Source organism: Trichoplusia ni, chromosome 5 (genome assembly GCF_003590095.1).
Source record: "Trichoplusia ni isolate ovarian cell line Hi5 chromosome 5, tn1, whole genome shotgun sequence".
NCBI lineage: Eukaryota > Metazoa > Arthropoda > Insecta > Lepidoptera > Noctuidae > Trichoplusia > Trichoplusia ni.
Genome location: NC_039482.1, coordinates 3,016,527 through 3,041,335, shown reverse-complemented (window position 1 = coordinate 3,041,335; position 24,809 = coordinate 3,016,527). Strand labels below are relative to the sequence as shown.

The 24,809-nt window shown below is 34.7% G+C and overlaps 1 protein-coding gene across 1 annotated transcript in view; it reads right to left on the bottom strand.

Moving 5' to 3' along the window:
* Positions 1 to 24,809, bottom strand: part of LOC113494073 (orexin receptor type 1-like) — a 111,871-nt gene that overhangs the window by 34,487 nt on the left and 52,575 nt on the right. The window lies entirely within an intron of this gene.

Here is a 24,809-nt window from a genome sequence, read left to right as displayed (position 1 = left end):
TAGTATGTTAATAACGCGTAATTCATATTATTATATAGGAATAATTTTCGTTACGAAATCTTGGTAATTTGTAATTCTAGGTATATGAAAATAAAACGCCAAGTTTTACTAGCTTTTTCCTGCGTCTTCATCCGCGAAAATATTGCTTATAGTTTCAAAAACATCACCTTTCTACCTTAGTTGGGTGAATAGAAGCTAAATATATTAATCGGCAGCCAAATACGTTAATATTGTATTTCATGAATATTGAACGTGGAGACTTAGCATAAATACAAACATACACTCCCAAACTTCGGTTTAGTTAAGAAAATAATTATTATGTATGCAAAACACGGAAGCTGTTATTTATTTCTTAAAAGTATAATATAGTGGAATATTTTTTGGAAGAGTAACAAAATTTGGAATTGTGGAATTTCTTGCCGGTACTTTTGTTTCCTTATGGCAATCAGCTAATAGTTTCAACTATTTTGCCAGTGTCGTATCTACCGGTTCTTCCAGAATGACACTTTGGAACCGTGCCTGGAAAATGGCCTATTCGAAAAAATGTTTTGTGTATAAAAAGTATAAAAGGCACTCGAAAAGGGATCGAACTTGAGACCTTTGACTTAGCAGTCCAGTTTACTTACCACTAGGCTATCACAGCTCCAAGCATTCATCAAACCGTTGACGAACTTTATCAATTTTGTTCAAATTTCGATAACGGTTATCAATAAACAAGTATTGCCCAATTATAATCACGAGCACTTGACGGTATCTACGATAAAGTAACTTAATTAAATGGGGCGTTTTCAGGGGAATTAATGCAAAAGATATGTTATCTTTGAGATACGATATCTCTGAACTTTGTTTCATAAAAGGCTAATGGACTACTGACATGACGAAAAAAAACCGGTCAAGTGCGAGTCGGAGATTCGGGTCCTGTACAAAAAAAAATCCAAAATATGGTGTTCCATTCAATTTATGAAGAGATTTGTAGCTTCACTTTCATTTTAATTTATACACACCGTGATTTTTTAGTCGTCTTACAAAAAGCAGCCCAGTTCATGTATCCAATGACTAGAACACGTTAATGATAAAAAAATAGGTATTTATGAGATTTGAATAAATTTAAATTGCAATTTTTCTTCGTACTTATTATCTTAGTTGATAATAAAAAAAATAATCGCGCCTAGGGGTATTTTACGTGGGATACATGAATTGGGCTCCTTTTGTAAGACGACTAAAAAATCACCGTGTATACTTGGGATTTGGTACATTATTTGTGAAAAAATGTCACTATCTAGCTATCTTATTTTATGAAGTAGGTACAGCCTAGTAACAGACGGATGAAGGGACGGAAAGACAGTCAGTCGGACAGTCGGACAGACGACGGAGCCTTAGTAATAGAGTTCCAATTTTACCCTTTAAGGACCTTAGAACCCTAAACCCATAATATGATTATAATGTTTTTTTTTTTTTTAATAAGAATGTGCTACTATTGTAAATGCGAAAGTTTGTAAGTATCTATGAATGGATGTTTGTAACTCTTTGATCGGATATGGACAGAATTTGGTAAAAAGAATCTAGATTAACACATAGAATATTTACCTCTACTTATTTATTTTCTGTGGGATACTTTTCGATTTCTAGAGGACGAAGCCCCTGGCAACAGGTAGTTCGTAATATCAAAGGTCTTTAGTTATAATAAACTTATTTGCTACGCATAGTATACCCATCAAGAGAGCCTAAGTTCGAAGGCTGTGACGTCATTTCTGTTACTGCCACCCAGCACCAGATCAGCTCCAGTCAATATTCCATTGCATTATCACGCAAATTTACATATCTATACGCAATTTCAGCACAATTGGAAACCGGGAAATAGGTCATATGAAGTTGCGAACAGTTGGAAGTAAATTCCATCTAATGAAATGACTCTACATTTTAAATAATAAAATTTAATAGTGGGTTAATACAACATAATATATTGGGATTTGCCACTTTTGTATAATAAAAAAAAATGCAATAAAAATTAAATTCAAAATCCAATTTGAAAAAAAAGTGATTTCACATCTAATTTCTTCTGGCTGTACCACCCGATACTTATTTGCTTTTTGGAAAAATGGCAACAGAAGACGGGCAGACAGACAGACGGACAGCGATGCCTCAGTATTAGGATTTCGTTTTTATCTTTATGTACGAAACTCAAAAAACGACCAAATATCAGATGACAATATAACAGTGCATTCCATTAAGAGTGTTATGAAAAATACAATTTAATTTTTTTTTATTAAGTAACCCTCTTTTCCTCAAGGCACTGCAAGAAGTATTCAGAATTTTCGAAACACGCTGCATAAAAAGAAACCATTTTTCATACTCAATGATAAGAACAGCTTGAATAGTATTAAATCCCACGCCCTAAGAGCTTTCATATGTTGTGGACCCCACTCCTGACGTACAATAAAACGTGGGTCCATGTGACCTTTAGCATAAATACCGAATCCTTTAGGGTTGACTTTCAGTCGGCCTTAGAAACGCCGTCACGGCTAGACGGCTTTTAGCGTAACCCTATGAAAGATAGAAAACATCAAAATACTAGCTGTTGCCCGCGACTTCGTTACCGTGAGTAGAAGAAGATATAAGTTATGATTTATACCTGTCCTGTTTTTTTTCACATTTTCCATTGTATCTTCGCTCCTATTAGTCGCAGCGGGATGGTTTATAGCCTAAAACTTTCCTCGATTAATGGTCTATTCAACACAAAAATATTTTTTCAATTTGGACCAGCAGTTCCTGAGATTAGCGCGTTCAAACAAACAAACTCTTCAGCTTTATATATTAGTATAGATATAGTAGTATATAGATTACCTCACTAGCTGTTGCTCGCGGACCCGCCCGCTGCAAATCGAAAATCATCCCACAGGAATATTAAATCTGGATAGAAATTGTACCTTCTCATTTGTGGTTATAAATGTATTAAGTTTTGAGTAAATCCGTTCAGTAGTTTTTGCGAGAAAGATGAACGAACATCCTTACATACAAACTTTCACGTTTACAATATCAGTAGGATTTTTATGTAGGTAGTAGGTTAAATAAGATTGTGTTTGTAATGCATTCTTAGGGTTCCGCAGCCAAAAGAAAAAAACACAACCCTTGAAATAAAAACCTTTGATTTTGATTCACTGCTATTCTCCCCGTCTATCCGTCCATCTGTCCGTCTGTCCTATGCTGTATCTCATGATCCGTAGTAGACACTAATGTAACCAATACTAAAAATAAAAATCGAATATAACCAACGATTATAATTACGATCATAACTTTTTGTGTTACAAATATAAAGTATGATTTGTATTTCTTTAGCCTTTTAATACGGAACCTTCAGTGTTTCCAGTTCAATTCGCTCTTCACATGTTTTTATAAAAGTATTGCTTAAGCGCTGACTTTAAATACAAAGTAACTATTTATTCTAAGAAACAAAATAGAATAAACTGAATTTTATTCTAAAGTAAGAATTTTATTAAGATTTTATCTCAAAGAAGTATTTCAATAAAAACTCGTATATTTAACATTAAACGTTTTACTTTATGAAAGCGAAAGGAGAATTTTAATTTGTAAGTTATTTTCAGCGGTTGTCTTAAAGAAGCGTAAGACTTATGGCGAACTTTGTGGAGTAAGGGATATGAATATTTAATGTCAAACGTAAGAAAAATAATACCAGATCTCTTAAAGTAACTGTGGTTACGATTTAAAACCGCGTTCTTTTGGCAGAAACCATTTGTAGAATTTCGTATGCATAAGGTAAAAACGGTATATTATAATTAAGGTGCCGCTGTCTGTCTTTGTGACTGTCTTGTTTGCCTGATTGACACCGTAATATTATCTCCTAAACCTTCATAGCATAATCACTGATATTTTCACATATTATGATGCTATTATGTTGATCACCCATCACATTTTTGATTGTACTAAGTACCAACCGTTTCTAAACCACAACAGACATTCATAATCTGAGACGATCTCAACTTATATGAGTGATTACTGTATTATAATGTTAGGGAAGAAAGACTTAGAACTATCAGGTGATTATACAAAAATAATAAACACATTAAGAGAAAGTCTAGAACATGTTAATCATACTAACATAATAATAATATGTACTCCCACATACGTATGTGGTGCTCCTATATATAATTAAGGTTGAAATATTTAATCAACTATTACAAATAGAACTTAAGAACTGTACATATGCATATTTCTTTGATACAAATGTTCCTGTATCTCTTGACATGTTTTCATATAATACTGGCAAACTCAATAAAAGAGGGTTTCTATGTTTGTATAAAAGTTTAAAACAGTATATTAATGTTTATGATTATAAATCGCCGTCTACACAATGTAATACTCAGTTTTTTCTCTAATGTACAGAATAAGAAAAACAAAACTAACATAAATAAAATGTCCAAAAATAGAAAATTTGTCAAAAAAATTTTAGTATACTATCAAAATGTAAGGGGTCTTCGCTCAAAACTGTGTATTTTTAACAAAAATGTTTGTTCTTTATCATGTGATGTTATTGCTCTCACTGAAACTTTTCTTAATAGTTCTGTTAATGACGCAGAATTATTCCCTGCTAATTATACTGTGTTGCGCAAGGATAGGGCCGGCGATGTAGGATGGGGCGGTGTCCTCTTGGCGGTTAAAAATTGTTACACTGTTAAACGCATCTCAGACATAGACGACTTAACAGATGATAAAGAATTATTGTTTGCCACGCTTACCTGGAAAAATGTTAAACTACTGCTATGTGTAGTATATTTACCACCTAGATATAGCGAGAAGCAATATTTTGATGTCTTAACGTGTATAGAGAATGTAAGCAATACATATTCCGAGTATCCACTTATAATAGTTGGAGACTTTAACCTAAAATCATTTAATATTAATGTAAAAACCCAGTTTGAGATACTCTTAGAATATTGTAGATTATTGCAGTGTAATAATATTTACAACAAATATGATTGTATCTTAGATTTGGTGTTAACGAATCTTGGTCCCCAGTCTATAAACGTTACATCCAGTGATGAACCATTAGTTCCTTTGGATGCGTATCATCCTGCTCTTGATATACTCGTTTCTTTGCCTAGAAGTCAAATAAACTATAACTTGTCTAAGGTGCCACCACCTCCAGAATCAAAGCCAAGTGTTTATCCCCAGTGGAATTTTAGAAAAGCAGATTTTCATGGTCTTTACTCTGACATTAGAAACTTAGAGTGGACTGATATCCTATCTCAACAGGATATTAATGTGGCTATAGATCTTTTTTACGATAAACTAAATAAAACTATTAATAATCGAGTACCCGCAAAAAAAATCGTAACTCAATGTAAATATACATACCCTGTATGGTACAATGTTGAAATTATTCGAAATATTAAACTTAAGTATTATAATCTAAAAAAGTATAAGGCAAATGGCTCCGAATTTAATAGAGAGATATATAAATATTACAGAAGTAAAGTAAAAAATCTTATTAATAAATCATTTAAAGAGTATATAAATACAACTGAGAAAAATATCGCTTGCGATCCTTCGCGATTTTGGAAATATGTTAAAGATAAGAAGAACAATAGACAACAGAATAAGGAATTTACGTATCAGAATAAAACTGTAGAAGGCCAGGCAGCGGTTAATGCATTCGCACAATACTTCAGTTCTGTCTTTCACAAGAACCCCCCACGGCTAGATCCAGATGCTGCTGAACGTGAAGCTATGGACATAGTAAATAGTAATGTTATCATTAAGGTTGATACTGTCACAGTGACAGAATTGAGGCGAGCCGTCCGCCGTCTCAAAGCATTATCTGCCAGTGGTCCTGATAATATACCACCAATGTTAGTAAAGGATTGTCTCTCTGCTCTAGAAGATCCCTTATTTTACCTTTTTAATCTGTCTCTCCGGCAAAATATTTATCCTGCTAAATGGAAAGTCTCAAGGGTAGCACCAGTACCTAAAGGTGGGTCCTCAGCAGATGTATCCAACTTTAGACCAATAGCCGTCCTTTCAGTCTTTGGAAAGATTTTTGAATCAGTACTCAACAACTCTATTTGTAACCAAGTAAAAGTCAGTTTCAATGATTCTCAACATGGATTCCGCGCGGCCCGTTCTACCTTAACTAATCATATACACTACGTAGATTTTCTGAGAATGCATGTTAAGTCAGGTTGTCAGGTTGATGTTGCCTATTTTGACTTCAAGAAAGCTTTTGATCTTGTAGATAATGATGTTCTTCTTGTAAAGTTTTCCGCACTTGGGTTTAGTAAATCCCTTTTGAGGTTCATGGCTGATTATCTTAGGGATCGTAAGCAATACGTTAAGTTAAATAATTATGTTTCATGTGAATATTATACTCGCTCAGGAATAAGTCAAGGCAGCACACTAGGACCTACCCAATTCCTGCTCATGATTAATGATCTGCCAAATGTCGTATCACATGCTAAATGTTTAATGTTTGCTGATGACTTAAAATTATTTCTCTCTGTTTCAAAGAATGAGGATTGTTTCAAGTTACAATGTGATATAGATGCAGTACTGGAATGGAGTGTTCGAAATAAGTTGTCGTTTAATACATCTAAGTGTAATACAATAACTTTTTCTCGATCACGATCTCCAATAAGTAACACATATTTCCTAGCTGGTGAACCTCTTGAAAGCGTGTCAACGATTAAAGATTTAGGCTTAACATTTGATAGTAAGCTCACTTTTCATGAACATGTGCTAAGAATATGTAAGGAGGCAAACAAATCCTTAGGATTCATAATAAGGACTTCTTTTGAATTTAGAGATTTACACATTGTTAAACTTTTACATTATTCATACGTACGTAGTAGTTTTGACGACCTCCGTGGTCGAGTGGCGTACGCACCGGTTTCAAGGTGTCGCTAGCTCTGAGGTCCCGGGTTCGATCCCCGGTCGGGTCAATGTAAAAATTCACATTTTCTGCATTGTCTCGGGTCTGGGTGTTTGTGGTACCTTCGTTGTATCTGAATTCCATAACACAAGTGCTTCAGCAACTTACTTTGGGTTCAGAACAATGTATGTGATGTTGTCCGCATTTATTTATGTTGTCCGCATTTAGAGTATCACTACATAGTATAAAACAAAGTCGCTTTTTCTGTCATGTGTCATGTTGTATGTCCCTATGAACGCTTAAATCTTTAAAACTACGCAACGGATTTTGATGCGATTTCAACAATAGATAGAGCAATTCTTGAGGAAGGTTTTAGTGTATAATAAGTTTAGGTTTTGTGTAAACTGACGATATTACAACGATATTAGTTAAACATGTCGGAAAAAATTCAGCCATTCGAGAGCTTTCATCGAGAACGCTGCCAAAACCTTTTGAGTTACAACAAAACAATGTATGGCGGGTTTATACCTCTTTAATAGATCTACAAAAAAGTCCGCGGTGGTATATGTCTATCTTCCAAGGATAACCCACAATAACCATTTTTATGTGTTTTCTTAATACAGTAAAATTATGGGTTATTTACGAACCTCTTTTTAACAATACAGTATTAATCCTTATCCAAATAAATAAGTTAGATATATTATGCATGTAATATAGAACAAAATTGCCTTTTACACTACGCCAAAAAAGTTAATAGGTAATGAGTTATCGTAATATTAAAATCTCCGCGCGAGAAATTAAAAATCGATGAAACGTAGCGAAGATGTCGTTGGCATCTATATACTAATTGTACTATATATATACTAATTACTATGTATATACTATGTATGTACTATGTATATACTAATTGTTTGTTTGAGTGTTTGTTTGTTTGTTTGAACGCGCTAATCTCAGGAACTACTGGTTCAAATTGAAAAAATATTTTTGTTTTGAATATACCATTAATCGTGGGAGGTTTTAGGCCATATATCATCACGGTGCGACCAATAGGAGCGAAGAAAAAGTCATAACTTATATCTTCTAACCACGCAGACGAAGTCGTGGGCAACAGCTAGTAACTCAATAATTTGGAATCCAAATGAAAACTTATATACCCTTATGGTTGAAAAAGTCCAACGTAAATTCGCAAGATTCCTATACAAACGCGAACATGGATACTATCCATTCCTATACCCATCAATGTTTGTATCTGGTATGGTTGGTCTTGATACGTTACATTTCCGCCGACAGTGTATGCTCTTGATTCACTACTACCTGCTAATCACCAATAAGATCGACAATCCATCAGTGCGGGAATTAATATCTTTTTACGTGCCTGACCAATACATGCGTGGTACTGGTCGGCGTCACCATAGACTCCTATGTTACCCACCCGCTTGGCAGTCGCCTCACGCCAATAACTGTCCCACCGCTAAAGCTGTCCATCTAATCAATGATTTCTTAAAGTGTAAACCTGATGTAGACTTATTTTATGATACCCTTAATGTAATTAATACAAATGTCAGATTATATTTAAATAAGTTATAAGAAATAAGTTATTTATGTTTATAAAAAATGTTTAGATTGTTAAATTTATCTAAGTGTTTTATATTCTTTTTTTATTGTTGGTAGCTACTTGATTTTAAATTTTCTGTGTTTAATATGAACGTTAAGTAATGTTTTCGTCCTATAAATAGTATAGCATTTAAGCGCCTTGGTTTTTATGAACTGTAAGCTTTCTATGTTTGTTTTTTTATAAATAAATAAATAAAATAAATAAATAACTATTATTAAATACCGCCCATTGACTGTCCCGTTTTAACCCTTCAAATACGTCTGTGTCAAATACATCAATAAAACTGATTTATTTGCTCTATCAATACAGAGCAACGATAAATATATTATCAAAGGCAAGCAGGAAGAAAAACGAATAAATCTAGTATTGAGAACATTTACAGATGTAAAACATCTGTCGTGTACGGAGAACGAATACTAATAAACAACTGTCAATAGGAACGGGGAAAAAAACTGCGGTATGAAAAATAATATGACAGTATGGAAAATATATGAAGAGTTAATTTGCTCTCGTCAATGGCGGTTATAGATGCAAAAATAACACCCTATATCTGACATCATCGAGTGTAAGCCAGTGTTAGTCCATTGTGTCACTTCTCTCTATGTATTTCATCAATGTTGGTTCAGCCGTTTAAGAGCGAAGGGGTAACATATATACACTTACGTATAAATTTTCAGTTTATGCATGTTTTAGTGCGAATATAATGGTATGAAGTATGATGTGATAAATTACCGTTCGGTAAAATTATGGGATTTTGAGTCAAAATACATTGGTAAAGTGGGAATCGGAGTCGTGGCATTAAAGATTAATTACAAACTTGCTTTGTAAAAAACAAACACATTTTGAAAAGATTTAAAATTTGTTTAACCGTTATTTTGATTTTGAAGCTTAGTTAAAGAAGTGCGCGCATGGACATTAAAAAAACCTAAATGCAAAAATTGGTATCTAATCATGTTCTATTCACCAAGAACATAAACGTCGTAATCGTAAAACGTCCTGCCAAAACAAGCATTAAATTCCTGACCACAGGTGCCTTTAAAACAAAAATCAAAAAAGACCAAGCCGACAACTTGATGATATATTAACAGCAGAAATGCGACGAAAGATAACACAATAAACAATCCAGTTTAAAAACGTGGAATGTTTGTCCCACATGGCAATCTAACCACACCATAATCCACGCTTCAAACAAGTGCTCTCAAGTCAACCGTTGCCTTTGTTGAAGGGAGATAGAGCGATACACTTCCCACAGCGGCGTCTCCTTTCCACACACTACACACCTACCATGAACGGTCTCAGCGAGTAATCCTTAATAATTATAAATGCGAAAGTAACTCTGTCTGTCTGTTACGCTTTCACGTTTAAACCACTGAACCGATTGTAATGAAATTTGGTACAGAGATAGAGTTGACCTTGCAAAAGAACATATGATAGTTTTTATCCCGGACTTTTGAAGAGTTCTCTTGGAAACGCGATATAACCGACCTAAACTTCGACGCGGGCGAAGCAGCGGGCGAAAAGCTAGTGGACATATAAATATTTATTTAACGCGCTCTTTGATGGTTCAATTCAAAGTCTGTAATTATAAGAAATCGTTGCGGTGATTGATGTTCTCATGTTTTCGTTTTCTGTTTAATTGAATATGTTATAATTAGCTGTGAAATATGGGTGTTTAGTTTTCGATTTACCTTCATTTTTTGGTTGGAGAATGAAATGAATGCGTGATAATGTTTCGTTCTTAAGTTAAAGATTTATTTTTACCCCTCGAAGCAAAACGAGGGTTGTGTTAGGTATGTGTGTCTGTCTACTTATGGCATCATAGCGCCCGAACAGATTAAGACAGGTCAATTTAGTTTGCTTTGGAAAAAAGCTGATCTCTTATTTTGTGAAAGTGTCCTAAGATATATGTGAAAAAAATCGGTTGTGTTTGTTGTAAGTTGAGGGAATGCAAGTTTTACCGTAGAGGTTTCGATTTTTTAATTTTATATTTTTAAAATTAATTCTGGAACTTGTAATGACTGTCAAAGATCTAAAAATGACAGCCAGGACCAATTATTTCATGCCTTCCACTCAAAACTCAGAGCAAAACTTTATGACATACCTATAGACACCCATTTTCAGACTGCCCACGTCAAGCGTAGCTTATTCTGCGATTGATCGATTGCCGTTGTTACTAAGCCACAGGCCACTTAGAATATTAAAAGTATATACTAGGAATAGGCAATTTATTTGTGTACCTAATTATTTTTTAACAAGGAGGAGGTTCTCAATTCTGTATTTTTTATGTTGGTTACCACACAACGCCGGGCTAGATGAATCGATTTTGTTGATTGTTTTATTACTAGCTGTTACTCGCCACTCCAACCGCGTGGTCTTCAGTTTAAAGCATGCCTGTGATTCCATTTCCGTGGGAAAGCTGGGATAAAATGTAACCTAGACCAGGGGGGGATAAACTCCCTTCAAACAGCAGTCCATTCAAAAAATAGTTCATAATAACCTCCCTTAGCCTCTCCTACACCCCCCCCCCCTTACAGCCCTTTTATCCAGTTACAAAGCTAGCCTTTGTCTTATATCCTCTACCTTCATTTATTGTTATAGTGGCAACAAAAAAAATTAACAGCCATTGTGGAGATTTAGAAGTAATTCCGGCTTGACGCATAATGTACCTACATACGTAACCCTGAAAAATGTAACACCTGTCGAAATGAGCCTGTTAATCCAGATGTTTATCAAGTTTGTAGCAATAAACAAACATTCTTGGAATCGTCCAGCGGGTAGCGAATAATTTTTTATCTCGAATTACATTTTGACGTTTTAGGATCGCGACAAGTTTCGGAGTCCTTCCTTAATCATGAATAGCTTATAATATTGAATCATTAATATTTCCCACGACAGGTATCATAATTCTAAGTTATATTTAAGTTAAAAAGCACGTGTTGGAAATTTCTGGAACACTAAAACTAGCCAAAATTATGTAATCTCAAATGGTTTTGGTCCTTTGCTACAAATAGGGTATTTTCAAAAAAATCAGATTTCAAAAAATATTTCAAACGTATTTTTTCCTTTACTCTCGTAAACAAAAACTAAAGGGGTTACAGTGAAATAAAATCTCATGTGACGTCACTTACCAGTACGCTTTATACTAGCAAATGATTTAACTAGCCCCCACTGCCAAACATTTTATATCTAGGTTATAAAGAACTCGCAAAGCGTTTGGTCGACTCTACACGTGATCAGAAGGCTGGTCTATATTTTGCCCAAAGAATTAGCATTGCCATACAACGTGGCAATGCAGCCAGCCTTCTGGGCACGTTTCCCGACTTTGGCAAGGATGAAGATGTCTTTTTTGACGCTTTGTAAATAATGTATATTTTTCTTTTTATACTGATATAGTTTTAAAAATGTAAATATTAGTTTAGTTTAATTTATTGTGAAAAATATTTTAAGTGTTATTAAATAATTTTACATCTTAAGTGCTTTTAATCTTCTTTACTTTTTAATGATGTGGTTAAATGAAAAATAAATATTTAATAATCTTTGGAACCCTGTCTGATGGGCACTTTACGGTTTTTTTGTCAAGTACTCTATTACGTTGACTGTCAAAATCAAGTGTAGTCCAGATAGTTCGTATGACAAGGGTAAGGGAATCAGGCAAAACATATAATATATGGTGAGCCATATATACGTATAACTTTAAGTATGGGCAAAAAGTAATTTACAGTAAAATACGAGCAACTAAATCTGTTTGAGGCTTCTGGAACAAAAACGTAACCAAATTTATGTATAAAGTTTACAGTAGATATATTTCTATACTTTAAACAAATTGATTTAAATCACATGTTGAAAATTTCAGCTACTTCCATTCCAAATTTCATCGAAATCAGTCCCGCCGTATGGGCGTGATGAAGCAACAAACACACACACAGCCAAACACAATCACATTCTTTCACATTTATAATTTTAACGTGATGTCAAGGACCCCTCTGTGCGAGAGATGTACATTTATCTGTTTTTTGTTTAAACTAGTATTGGTATTAAATCCTTGTATTGCAAGGAATTTCAAAAACATTATAACCCATCAAACTCAAAAATAATCAAGTCGACTCATAAAAAGCATCCATGAGTCACACAGATGTTTGTTCTACGCCTGGATTGAAATCTCAACACATCCCTTTTTTACAAGCTCTTATTTAACTTGCAATGTTTGTATGTTTGTTTAGATCAAATCGTGCAAGTCATTGTAATTGTGATCATTCGCGTAGTGACCTATATCACATACAAATATCAATACGCAAAATAATTGGATATCATAAAGATTTCTCTTTTTAATTTGGTTGCCTATTTGACATCTCGGTGGAAAAAATTGGGCAGTGTCACACACAAGTCTCCCTCGTTTAGTCAGTGCGTGGCAATGCATAGCAATACACCACAACGCCCTGTGTACAAAGAGCCTTAATTCGCGTAGGCAAAACACCCGACTTGGTTGCCCACCAATTAATAGACGTATAAACAAACATAATTTGTTTGGGGCGAGGCTATTACGAACAGCTATAAATATCCCTAGCTCCGCTTGTTTGTTTAGAACATTTTAACTTTGAAAGAAGGAATTTAGTAACTGTGGGTTCGCTAAGCGATATATTATCCGGACAATGTCTGTCTGTTTCATACTTTCAATTTCATTTTTCAGAGACATTTCGGTAATTGTAAGCGTTGATGGGAAACGTTGGAGTGTATGATGACAGGTCTAAGTGACGTGACTTAGCGAAGCAAAATGTCATTTTTATGGTTAACGTTTTGGGAGTAGCTTATGTATTTATTTTGATGTAGTTTATATTATTATATTTAATAGTCAAAATAGAGTTGCTTCTTGAAAGTCTTCAATTGATTAAGGGTTTTCCAATAATTGTAGAAAATCCACTTGGTAGAGAAGAGTAAATGACGAAGCCAAGTCTGTCTTCCACAGTTAGATAGTTTTCGAGATAGGAGCAAACCAGGCATAGCTGTGAACCAAGTTTTTTGACTAAAGGTAACCCTCTGCTCCACCCTGTAGTCACTATAAAGCATAATCCTGTTTTATATTTTTTTAAGTTGATTAAACAAAATCGTAATTTCTACTCCGATCGGTTCAGTATTTTTGGCGTGAAAGCGTAATAAACACACTTACATTCAAATATATAGTATAGCAAGTAGGTAGAGATATAGACTGTGTGTGTTCCCAATTTAAGTCAAAGGCCCCCCTTTTCTCCGACATCTGTTACTTGCCATAAAGAGCCTCTTGAAATAGGGTATTATCGCAGTTATGGAAACGTATCAAATGTTGAAGCAGGTGGTAATGGTAGTAGCCATTTTGGAGTAAATAAAGAGGTGTTTTAAATTCTCGCCTAGCTAACTCATTTGTTAGCTAGCGGTGTGAATTGCCCTTAAATCGTTAGTCTTAATAGCCCTTTTGTGTTTCTAACTTTTGATTGCCATTGTGAACTATTCAACTTTATTGAGATTGTATTGTTAGCAGGTTGCTTGAAGCCTTTTAAGTGATACTTTGAAGTTGATTTTCTTTACGTCAACTTTGTAAGAGTCCTGTACCCCTGTACCCGTTAGGGTAAAAACGAAAATTAATCATGGCTCTCTGTCCATTTTTCCGTCAGTCTGTCAGAGGTATGTATGTCATAAGCCGTAATAGAGGAACACTTGAAATTTTCAAAGATGTATTTTTGGCGGGTTAACATAATATAAAGATTGGTGAAATAGAAATCGAAGTTAAGCAGCGCTGGTTATGGGTCACACATTTGTTGGGCGACAAAAAAAATTGAGGATGGATACAATTTTGGACATTTGGTATTTTTTTCAGCCAATTTGTTCGGAACGGATTCGCACCTGACCAATTATATTGGCTAATTGATTGTACTTGTTTCCAAGTTACAAATACAGTAAGACGAAAATAGGTAGTTTATATTTATAATTATTTACTTTGATGTTATAATCGTCGTGATTTTATCTCTAATTGGCGAATCATTTACATTATCCCATGGGCACAAAGAATGTTTCGCTTTAGAACAAAAAGTAAATTGAACACAATGATCTTCAATGAATAATTAAACAAACATGATTTTACAGAGCACAGCATGACCAATTATAAACTAGCTGAGGCTCATGGCTCCGCCCGCCAAAGTATCGATTATGTCTGCAAAAATATGACCCTCCGAAGTCGGATAAAGCCTATGTGTTGACCTAAGGTATCAGCTACCTCCTCACGAATTTCCATCGAAACCTAGCCACATAATTCACCCTTAATGCAAAACATTCCAATTCAAATCGCTCAATCCATACAGGAGGTATGATGCCAGAGATGAGAGTGACAGACATCAAAATGATTACAATTCTCTTTTTGCGTAAGAGGTTAAAACATCTCACATACATTTGAATTCAGGTTGACTAGCTGTACCCTGCGGCTTTTCTCGCAGGTTCTCATATACACTTACAAACGCATAAACGTACAATTGTATTACATTACGATTTTTAGGATATACATATAAAGAAATCCTGATAAAAGGATATGTGTTTCCAGTTGAGAACAACAAGGTGATCAATATTGAATGCCTGGAATATTGTGAGAAGATTGTATGATTGAACAAAGCTTTCAAGTTTTTTTTTTCATGAATATTTTTTACTTTATTTCACAATTTTTTTTGGCTCATTAACAGTGAGTACTCTCTTACATTTAAAATAAAAAAAAATCTTTTTTCTTTATTAGTATAAGACGTTTATCGATACTTTAGTATTACAAACTAGCAGTTGTTGCCTGCGACTTCGTCCCCGTGGGTACGATAAGATATAAGTTATGATTTATACCCTCCCTGTTTTTTTCACATTTTCCATTGTATCTTCGCTCCTATTAGTCGCAGCGTGATGGTTTATAGCCTAAAGCCTTCCCCGATGAATGGTCTATTCAACAAAAAATAAGTTTTCAATTTGGACCAGTAGTTCCTGAGATTAGCGCGATCAAACAAACAAACAAACAAACAAACTCTTCAGTTTTATATATTAAGTATAGATAATAAATTAATAAAAAAAACATTTTTTTTTAAACTTTTGATTAAATATTATCATTAGTGATGCTATCGCATTCAATATTTAAATTTCTAACGGCAGTTGTTTTCCGCGTAGCTATTCATTTAAAGAATGGACTACATTTATACTCAATTTCATTTGAATCGGTACAGCCGTTTCTGCAAGGTAACGAAGACACACACACACACTCACTCACATTCAATTGTCTAATATAAGTGTTCTATATATTTTGATAACTCCAGTCTATTTGGCCTTGTATACGCCTTTTACGAGATCTATAGAATTATTTACCCTTTTATATTCATACGCTCATCGCTTACAAATTATTTGAAAGGAATTACTAAGAAACGAATGTGAGCTTAAGGAATTAAATAAAAAAAGTAGAATAATATTTATTTGCAAGAAATATTGTATACTAAAAAGATGTTATGTAAATAATATTATAGTTCTGAACACACTTTGGCCTTCAGTAGATTTATGAAAAATAACTAAACTATACACGGTTTTAGTCGTCTTACAAAAGTAGCCCAGTTCATGTATCCGACGTAAAATACCCCTAGGCGCGAATTTTTTTTATCATCAGCTAAGATAATAAGTACAAAGAAAAATTAAACAAGAGAAATCTGGAATATACTCTTAAAATGATAAAAACGCCGCCGCCCGCGCCCCTCACCATTGTTGCAAGGCTCGGACCGCGCTCGCAACAGAGCTGTGTTTCCAAAAAAACTACGAATTGCATCATAATATTGAATAAAAATTGCATTTTAAATTTATTCAAATCTCATAAATACCTATTTTTTTATCATGAACGTGTTTTAGTCATTGGATAGATACATGAACTGGGCTGCTTTTGTAAGACGACTAAAATCACGGTGTATATTTGAAGGAGCATCAGGTAGACCCGAGTCATCCGACATCATGTGAGCAGAAGTAAGGGATCTTGCAATGAGAAAACACTATGTTTGAATGTTCTAATGTTTATTTAGTTCACAATTTTATTTTTGCACGAAACCGAGTTACAATTAACGATACAGAGTAGGTAGATATTAGTAACAAAACTAGGCACTAGGCGAACAGTTCCGTGAGGATGTTCTTGTTGCTGGCCGACGCGATCAAAAGTGAGTTGGGTCCGCTTCCCTTATTTAAAACAGCTGCTTACCCTTATTTAAAAAACACCGTATCCTGCCTTTGCCCTGTCTCTATATATACGAAATTTCCATGTTTGTCTACAAAAATCCCGACCTCTTTATTAGGAATATTAGTGTATCAAACTCAATTCCCCAATAAATTATCTGTACCAAGCCAACGTACAACATTATATAATAAAAATTCATTCTGTATGGCTATCAGAATCTATAATAAGTTACCAAATGATCTAAAGGATCTTAATATAAATTCTTTCAGAAAGAAATTATTTGATTTTCTTTTAAAGAAATGCTACTATTGTACCAAGGAATTTCTCGATGACAAGAACATTGCTGTATAGTAGATATAGTGCAGTATAATTATAATAATTATTATAAGTATCTAGATAATAAGTTAATATTTGTACACCGATTCGGTAGAATGTATGATACTCTACTAACCATAAAACACCTATTGTAACTACTACATTCTAACAAATAAATATTTCTTTCTTTCTTTCTTTCCCTCGTAACGTCACGACTCTGCCAAAGCGCGCTATAACGATGTTGCACGACAACGCCGCCAGGGTTCGGCGCGCTTGCGTTTCGTTTAGTGTCCGTACTAATGACCGTCTACGACATATTATACTTATAATAATAATTCTTGTTCTCCCAGAAAACGTTGTTTTGCCATATGAATGAGTTTTAGGCACTAATAAAGGTGATATGAAAAATATATGATGTCCGATTTTCAGACAATTTCATGAGAATCAGTAAAGCTGTTTCAGAGGAGTTCAATTAAGTACATGGTAACACGAGAATTTAATGTATTATCTATATCTATTCTATCTAATATATAAAGCTGAAGAGTTTGTTTGTTTGAACGCGCTAATCTCAGGAACTACTGGTTCAAATTGAAAAATTATTTTTGTATTGAATAGACCATTCATCGAGGAAGGTTTTAGGATATATACTATCACGCTGCGACTAATAGGAGCAAAGAGACAATGGAAAATGTGGAAAAAAACAGGGTAGGTATAAATCATACAGAACTTATATCTTTTAACCACGCGGACGAAGTCGCGGGCAACAACTAGTATTTAAATAAAATGACACATTTGAAGAAACTATGTGAGTGTGTGCGTACGTTTGTGAACTCTTCACATCTAAACGACGAGACCGATTTCTATGAAATTTGATACAGAGGTAGCCGACACCTTGGATTAACGCATAGCTTAGCTAGAATAATGTGTTTGCTGATATAATAGACATTCAGGTGGGCGAAACCATGTGCAACAACTAGTGAATACATAAAGGCGAAAGTGTACGTGTGTTAGTAACTTTTACACGTGCAGGTGACAGGTGACAGCTCATAAAAGCATGTCTCGAGAATGATTTGTTTTGGAAAACAAGTAAATTTAATAGCTTGTTGATGTGAATTATTACATTTTCAGACTAAGTGCTAAGAGAAATTTGATATAGCTACAAGCCTTTAAACTGCTTGAATAATGAAAAACATGACGAGCTAATTCTAAGGACTTTGAACCTAAGTCTAACAAAAGATCTATATAAATTGTGGAATGACGTTACAAGTTAATGTGTATTTATTTATTATTATTAATGCGGTGAAAACACTAACATTTATAACATAAAATTGAATTAAATAATAATTATAATTATTACGTGTTATTACAGGTAGTCAGAAGCTTGAAAAGTCTGACAACCAGTCTAACCAAGGGGTATCGTGTTGCCCAGGTAACTGGGTTGAGGAGGTCAGATAGGCAGTCGCTCCTTGTAAAATACTGGTACTTAGCTGAAACCGGTTGGACTGGTAGCCGACCCCAACATAGTTGGGAAAAGGCTAGGCCGATGATGACGTGTTATTACTATAGCTGTCTGTCTTTTTATCTATTGTCCATCCATCTGTCAACAGGCTATATCTTTTGAAAGGTGTTAGCTGGTCTGATAAAATTAAAGACAAGGTTAAGCAACGCTTGTTACGGTCATAAATTTGATAAGTGTCAATTTTCGTCAACACTTTTATTTCTTCGTTTTCTGTGCCTTAACTTTCGATTATGATTCACATCATTATTATTTTTTATCGATATTTAAAAACTTTTTTATTAAATACATTTAATTTACGCACTAAAAGCAAAATTACTTATTTTTTTGATTATATACATACATTATATTTCATCGCTCCCTACTGTTTATCTATATTGGATTAATAAAACTGAATTATGTTTTTGTTTACAATATAGAGCGAGTCTGGGGTTAAGCGGCCGTTGTCAAGGTACGTTCAGGTCAGGTCTCAATAAATGACCTACCGGCCCACATTACTGGCCGGTGGAAGCCCGCGGTCGGTGTATGAAGGATTGCAACGCATTGCCATACACCGACACAAAAACGCGGATGACGTAGCACGGCGGTTCAGGTTTAGTCAGTAAAAGTCTGACACTACCCATTTCCTCCCCCGAGGGAGTGGGTGTCCATGAGGATTCCCCCGCCATACCAAAAAAAAAAAAAAAGTCTCCATAAATGAATGAGCAACAAATAAATCAAGACTTGATACTTGAGTTATGAACCGATACTCTTATAGTCTAAATCAATCAAACGATCTATGTGAATCTGTTCCGAATCTTATGGGTAGGTAGGTACAACAGAAGCCTGTAACGAAGCCGCCTCTGTCTGTTCGTTTGTCTATACCTCATGAACCATGATAGAAAGTTGAAATTTATTAATGAAATGATTTAACCCCTGAGCTAGTTTTGGCGCTTCTTCTTTTCAGTATAGCAAGTCAGGAAATGTCGACTCCAGTTAGTTTAAAACATGTCATCTAAAAGTCATAAATGCGTTTACAAAATAAATTGTTTCATTTAATACAAAAATATGAAGTTGATTGAACTATTTGTTTTTTACAATTGATTGAGTTGCTTAATAGATGTGCTTACATCGGTATCAATTGTAAAACAAATAATTAAAGCAACTTCATATTTTGATAATTAAATTAAATAATTTTCACATCAATGCACATCTATTAAACAACTCCATCAATTTTAATGGAGTTTTCAACTTGGGGAAAATCAACCATTGTTACAGTTTCTGCCACTTCCTTCTTTATTATGTCGATAAAAATTCGTTAAGTATTTAATCAAAATGTTAAAACTCTTAAATCTGAGACCTTTTGTTGCTTAGACACCAATCCCACATTGAATTTGTATTCTCAAGTGCTATCCGCTGTCAATGTTACAGCAAAATGACTTATGCTAAGTTTATAGCACGTCCATTGCATATTTATTTTTATTATTTCAACAACTTTCGTGGAACATAGCGAGTTGACAGTTTTGACACCCACTTTATAAATGACAGTTGATGGCAAAGCCGTGTCTAATAATGCAGAATATTAAATTAATAATGTTTCCATAGCATATTAATTTAAAAAGCAATAGAAAGTCTCTGAAAAATCAAACTGTTTAAAATAAACTGGTCAAGTGCAAACTGGAATTGCAAGAATGAGAGTTTTAAACACAGTAAAACGTTTGGGTGAAACATGATTTTTTTTAAGTTATTTACCCAAATTTATTTTTCTCGCATATCCATACTTGTCGCACGAGGCATCTAGCAATGTAATCGAAGTGGAAATCAAAAACGCACTGTACGAGACTGACAAGGAAGCTAAAAGTATCAAAAACCCTGCACTCTAAAATAACACTCCCGTTTCCAACCAAAAACATAAACGTTCCTCAAAATTCGTGCTCTACGTCGTTCCTACTCTTCACCGATGCTATGTTTTACTTGCAATTACATGGAAATACCAAACATTCCGGGCGAAGAAAACCGGTATTAAAACCATGCGGGAACCCATGAATCATGCATGCACAGCCTCATAATACTGCTGAATATTATATAGAGAGATATCCTGAAGCGTAGACAGCAGATAATAGCATAAACTACACAGATATCCGTATGGTAGAGGTCATGCCAAACCCACTATGCAACGTGCCGCGATTTCAATCCCCGCGTAGGACAAGCGTTTGTGTGATCCATGAATGCTTGTCCTGAGCCTGGGTGTCTTTGTGTATGTGACTCGAATGTTTGTGAAACCCTGTGACGAGGATTAAATTCCTCAGTAAGGGAGTCGTTTATTTTAAATACATGATATTTTTAATGACTCTAATATGAATCATGTTAGTATCTATTCTGCATCCGATAGAAGACGGGGTGTTTAGCTAGTTAATTAAAATAGGAATAAAAAATTAACGAAGCTTTTTGTTTCTGGGAAAACTCATTGACTGACGATGAAATTTCGGGTCAAAATTAAAAACGTAATAGAAAAATTAATTAAAATATATAAAAGCAATGTATACAAAGGAAAGCGAATCATAACCTCCACCTGCACTATAAGTTCTTCAAGAAGATTATAGTCGTTGTGGGAGCGAGAGGCTCTTATGCGCAATATATAGTGCTGTCTCTTTCGCAACGGCAGTAGAGCTGTTTTGATAATAATAAGAGTGATGTTGCCTTTCATATAATTAACATCTGTTTCATTTATAATGTTAAGCACATAAAAGGTGTTTGTGTAAAAAAACTAATTGCGTAATGAAAGTCTCGTATAAAATAATACTTGTAGGAATAGTAATTATTGTAGAATTTCGATATTAATAAATAAAACCGTTATTAGCCTTTAGTGCGAGTCTGAAGTTTCTATATAAGAAGGGGCAAAAAAATGTAAGCCCTCGGCGACAAACAAGTTTATTTGTCGTGTAACAAATATATGAATGTTACTACTTAAGGCTCTAGACAGACGGACCGCATTTCAACTGCAAATTTGCAGTTCGGATGCAGCTCGAATAAACTGTTACAGCAACAGTCGACACACCGGCTGCAGTTGGACCGCACGGTTGGTTTGCAGTTCTATTGCAGTTGTGTCAACTGCATCCGAATTGCAAATTGGCAGTTGGATTGCAGTTGAAATGCGGTCCGTCGGCTTAGACTCTAACTTAACCATGATCTTTATTTTTAGTATTTGTTTTTTAAACGGCGCCTTAATAATGGGGTTCATTTTCATCTTTTGTGTCCGAAATTCTAAACTGTACTTTCTGCCTTATATCAAAATTTACCATCACGCTTTAGAAGATAAATTAAGAGAGTGAACTAACCATATAAATATTGAATAAAAAACGAATCCAAATAATTAATGATTCGACTTTCAAGATGCTCTACAAATCATGGTATGCTCGTAAAATGTAGAGCAATTTGATGTTGGACACTTAATCAAAGTCCAATAAACAAACTTAATAAGAGAATTATAGCCATTTAGTTATAACTGTGGATACCTGTGGGTGTTTTACGAGGTATTTACGGCTATGCTTTATTACGGTAATGAATTAGTATATGGAGGGTACAGCCATTTATATTGTGAGTCAGTGAGCCGATGACCTGTTTTTATACAATAATAGGATTAGACAATTTGACGCAGTTTCTATTATAACGATAATAGGGATGACAACTTTTTAGGGTTCCACATCCAAAGGGTCACTAGGTATGTCATAAATGTGAAAAATTTTGTATTTTTAAAAATTAGTTATTGCTGTTGTTACAAATAAAAAAACTGGTAGAGCAACGGTCAATAAGACCAAAAAACATATTAAGCATAGATTCTTTGGTTTTTTTCCTCGGCCTCAGTATTTGAATCATTCCTTCAGTGACATGTGTCCGACTCATACTTGACCGATTAATATTATACGCTACTCTACTTACAGCATTCATGAACCCGATACAGTTTCTATACTGTCGATAGTAGGAATATCGATAATATTTTCAATATTCGTCAGAGAATGGATGTGGGAGGTGGTGAGACACGACAGTGTACTGTACCGTGACGAAAACCAACCTTTGCTATAAGGATCTAAGTCGGTGAATAGGCGTAAAAATAAATAAATAAAATGCGGACAACATCACATATATTCTTCTGAACCCAAAGTAAGTTGCTAAAGCACTAGTATTATGGAATTCAGATAACGAAGGTACCACAAACACCCAGACCCGAGACAATGTATAAATAAGAATTTTTACATTGACCCGGCCGGGGATCGAACCCGGGACCTCAGAACTAGCGACACCTTGAAGTCGGTACGTACGCCACTCGACCACGGAGGTCGCCAGAAAAAAAAGGTAAAAAACTTTAATTCCATAATTCTGAATTTATCTGCATTCTTTTCAGTTTTAGGGTTACAAGTTCAAAGGGTAAAAAACTGAACCCTAACATTTAGGCAGGGCTGCCTGTCCGTCTATCCGTTTGTCTGTGACCAGGGTCATGAACCGTGATTGCTAAACAGTCGTTCATTATTTCTCTTGCTACAACAAAACCAAGGTTAACAACGTTCTTACTGGTAAATTTTATGGTTAACCATTTCATCATCATCATCATCATCAGCCTATCGCAGTCCACTGCTGGACATAGGCCTCTCCAATTGCACGCCACTGAGATCGATAGACCATTTTGTTTCATAAAATTTGTTTTCTATTAGTACGCAGTCCTTAGAATCCCAAATACAATAATCTTTTTCTTTTTTGCTCATATACCGCATGGCTACGAATTCCACTCTCTTAAATCGCCCAGCCTCGTTTGTTTTTCCACTTGAGTGACATTTACTGAAATACAATTACACAAAAGCCTAGTATATTGTGCTATAAAAGGCAGCTAAGCGTAACACTGATAACTGGAAAAGACATTGACATCTATATACATACCTATATATAATAAAGTGATGAAATTGTGAAAATTGTACACTATAAATCATTTTTTTTATAGTTTCTTTCGAACAATATCAATTTCATTCTTTTTTTTTGCTTGTCAGTACGGGATGAACTCGGCAATCGCTTATCCAATTTGTTTGCAGTTTCCTTTGATGTATTGTGGTAAGCTTCACTTAACATTTACTGTTTTATATCAACCGGTTTTAAAATAATTTAGAAAATCATTTCGTTCACAAGATTTACTTTTACTCCCGCACATGATTTAATTCTTTTATGGCGGGGGTACACAAACCTACAAGTGACATGCATATTAGAAAAAATATTCCTGAAACACAGTTTTGCATGCGAACAAAGTCACTAGCAAACCTGGTATAAAGAAGAATGTAAGAGCTGCTTAACATTCTCGTTTTTACAGTGCTTGTCAGATACCGCTTAACAAAAATATCCGTAACAATATGTCACACCTTTCCACAAACTAAGCATAATCATATTGTATAAGCACTTGAGTACTAACAGCTGATAAAGACACATATATTTTATTACACAAATTACACCAGTACATAGAGCAAATGTTTGTGCTCATCACACAACAAATTGTTTTGGTTTGAAAGCGAATCTATGACCTCCAGGTACCAGTAAGGCCAACTGTTAGCTGTAATAGTAACTGTGGTGTCTTCGCATTCAACTGTGTGTCAGGGTATTTAGGACTTTATAGTCGGACTAAAGTAAATCCGAGGGATTAACTCAAGTAAGGGTTTAACAGATTTGGTTGGAATGGCTGCGAGAGCCGAGACAAAGCCACATCGCATTAGAACAGAAAACTTCAAATGTACCGCAAAGATATTCACTTTAGCGCTCTACCTTGAACAAATATAAACTGCTTGAAATTATTGGAGAAAGTTAACGTAACATAATGACATCGCAAAATATACACACAGACGTGACGTCACGATATTGAGAAAAAAATCATATGCCGATTAAATTCCTTCATACAAAGGCATTCTGACCGACTCCCGCTCATGATTTAATTCTTTTATGGCGGGGGTACACAAACCTACAAGTCACATGCATAAATATACCCAGACTCGGAACAAGCATTTAAGATTTACACAAACGCTTGCCCTAGGGGATCTAACCCTCAACACGTCGCGCACAATATGTTTAGCATAGTGACCATGCAATTACCACTCAGCTATTCGACTTTTATATTGATGTTACAATAAAAATACTAAATCACAAAACAAAATAAATATTTAAGGGGCTCCATACAACAATCTACGTTGAATCTACTTTGCCTTTGCCAGGGTTTTATAATCGCTCTAATTAAATATAAGACGACCTCCGCGGTCGAGTGGCGTAC